The sequence below is a fragment of the Uranotaenia lowii genome, chromosome 2 (genome assembly GCF_029784155.1).
Source record: "Uranotaenia lowii strain MFRU-FL chromosome 2, ASM2978415v1, whole genome shotgun sequence".
NCBI lineage: Eukaryota > Metazoa > Arthropoda > Insecta > Diptera > Culicidae > Uranotaenia > Uranotaenia lowii.
In genome coordinates this window covers 78,253,935-78,257,314 of record NC_073692.1, presented here as the reverse complement: position 1 = coordinate 78,257,314, position 3,380 = coordinate 78,253,935, and positions in this window count along the sequence as shown.

Genomic DNA, 3,380 nt, shown 5'->3' with positions numbered 1-3,380 from the left:
CTATCCTGAAAATTTGGAAATGTTTCATCGGGCTTTTTTGAAATTAGAGCAATTTTAAATTTTATGTCAATTTGCATTATATTTCCAATGGGGTTTTTCGACCTTATGTTCTATGACCATGGATTTTTCTGACTACACATATTTTATGACAATCACCCAGTTCAATGACTTTATAAAAAATTTCATGACCGAAAACTTTTTGGAAGACTGGAAAACGATTTGAGGTGATCCTGAAAAGTTATTGGCAATTTTCTAAAACTTTATTAGACTGATTGAAATTTTTCCATGTTTCTTAAGTTTTTTTTTCAATTCCGCTTCACTAAATAGCGAATATCTTTCCAGGCGTAGTTTGAATCGTTTTTGGGTCTTCGATAAAGTTGTTTGGGTTAGAATTTTCAGCACAAATGTGCATGTAATAGTAAATCTATGGGTAATAGTCATCATACGAGCTCACAGCTCTTTGAAACCATCTGCTCCTGTACCTGCCCAGTATGTGTTCGAAATGATAGTTGACAACAACTTAAGCGTGAGGAAAACCCTTAGTATTACACGAAACTTCCGTAAAATGGGTTTAAATTTTGAGCCTAGAGTTAGGCTCATATAACCGGCAATTAAAGGATTTCTTCCAAATCAAGAAGTTAGGTGGGAGGAAACGAAAGCTTCAAAGAAGCACATGTAAATAGTATACTGCGTCGATGTAAAAGAAATTATTCAAAAGATTCGAGACTTGCGAAATATGACTGATGAAGAACTAATTTTTAAATTTTGAATGGACGGTGGAGGTGGTTCTTTTAAAATTACCGTAAACTGGGGGAACTTTGATCACCGGGGTAACTTTGATCAATATGAAATTGTTGTAGATAATCATCATTAACTAAGATATCGATGGATATGTTGCAGGAGATTTAAGTCATAAATATTATAACGGGCATAATGGCTCGTTCGTCAGCACATCCGTGCCCATATTGCGATGTCAGTAAGCAATATTTGATGACACGTAACGGAAACTTGAGGACTTTGGGACAATCAAGAAAATCGCACAGCAATGGAAAGAAGCCAACTGTAAATCTGCTAAGAGATTTTCATGCTGTGGTCACGAGCCACTCTTCAAAGGATCTGACGATCAGCTAATATTAACTACCGCTCCCCCACCGTCTTTGCACTTAACTCTCGGAATCGTGAATGCCTTGTTTAAGGCAGTTGCAGCAACGATTCCAGAGCTAGCAGAATTGTGGACTGCAAAGGCAGGAGTGAGGCATCTCCAACAAACGTTTGGTTTCACAGGGAAAACTTGCCATAAGATTCCGAGTACACATCAATCATTGATGAGTTTTCTACAGTGTGGGAGAATCTTAAACTGCCAAACTCTTCTAAATTCCACATTCTACGTTTCCATGTAAAGGATTTTTGCGAATACACCGGAAAATCGCTGCGTGTATTCGGAGAGTAAGCCTCGGAGAGTGTTCATCATGATTTTTTAGAAACGTGGAAACGATATCAAACCCCCAATATATCGGAGTTGTACTATGATCATCTCTTAAATGCTGTAGTGGACTATAACAATGGTCATCTGTGTTGATTTTTAATTTTAAAAGAAAAAATATCGTTTATTTTTATTGTTGAATCCAAGAAGGTAATCGAAAATGACTATTTTAAAGCCAATTTTACGCTATTTACCTTGTTCGACTAAGCAAATTATAAGCACAAAAAAAAATGGTTGAAGACTCAAAAACGATTCAAACTACTAAGTTATAGCAATAAACTAACACGAGACCAGGATTTGCACAACACAGCCATCAGCTGGTCGAATGAGGGGCCTTTATTAATCACAAATAATACCCTTGTCTCGATCAGCTGTTTGCTAGACTATCTGTATCTGACTAAGCACATTATAAGCACGAAAAAAATGGGTGAAGACTCAAAAATGATTCAAACTACGCCTGGAAAGATATTCGCTTTTTAGTGAAGCGGAATTGAAAAAAAAACTTAAGAAACATGGAAAAATTTCAATCAGCCTTATAAAGTTTTAGAAAATTGTCAATAACTTTTCAGGATCACCTTAAATCGTTTTCCAGTCTTCCAAAAAGTTTTCGGTCATGAAATTTTCTATAAAGTCATTGAACTGGGTGATTGTCATAAAATATGTGTAGTCAGAAAAATCCATGGTCATAGAACATAAGGTCGAAAAACCCCATTGGAAATATAATGCAAATTGACTTAAAATTGAAAATCGTTCTAATTTCAAAAAAGCCCGATGAAACATTTCCAAATTTTCAGGATAGATGCCTGAATACTATACCTTTCGAATGTCGAGTGCCGTTTTGGTGGTCATTTCTTATTTTTAATAACGTATTTTGGCACACCGTGAGGCATGTATATTAGACTGAGTCGATTGGAGAGTCGTTGTGAGTTTATCAGGGATGGGGGTCTATTTAAAACAATTCGTTATGGTTTTATACCCACTCATTCATGAATTTTGGTAGAATTTTTAAGTAACGTTGATCTATTGGTATTTATAGTATAATTTATTAATACATTCTAAAAATTAAAAAGGTTTTTTGGATAAGCCATCTCTTTCTTATATATGACACTTTACAAATTCTTTAACACTCAAAGGTCTGAAGTGTTTTTCTAACCCAGGCTCAGAAAAAAGAGGGAACGACAGATCTTGCACCTTAAATCTTTGGAACTACTGAACTGATTTCTGGAAACTTTACACCATTAAATCACTTGATTTCCTATAAAATTTTTGTCAAACAAAACTGTTATATTTATAAGGCTCCAGTATTTTGAGCCAGGTACCTAATTGTCATAAGCAAAACTTGGATAAATGAAGGAAAAAATTTGTTGTTTCTTTAACATTCCCGGTAATATTTCCGTATTTTTTTGCCACAACTCTCTTGGTGGGCTTGCAATTTACATTAAAAAAAACACCAAGTTTAGAATCACAAACAATGTTTAAAAAGACATCTGCACCGTAGAAGTGTTAAACTCTCTACAAATGTTTAGTTTATCGATGTTCATGGTATTTACAGATCGCCCTTTTCCGTTTAAATTGTTGTGTGATAATCTTGAAACTTTGTTTTCCTCGGTTCCTGATGAACATTCCTGTTTTTTATTGATGATCGTTAATGTGAAACAAACATATAATAACGCAGTTGGGAAATATAAATTATTTCTTGAAACATTTGGAAACCTTTGTACAAATACTTTCGTCACTAGGCCAAAAAGTCACAATATTCTGGAAATAAAATTCAATTTCTTTATGTTTGTTTGTCCTTTATAGGCTCAGCCGTCTTAAGACCTAGAGTGCTGAAATGGATGCTCATTAAAACCAAGAATGATGAAAAATGTTTTCAGACTTGCGGATGCCCTATTTT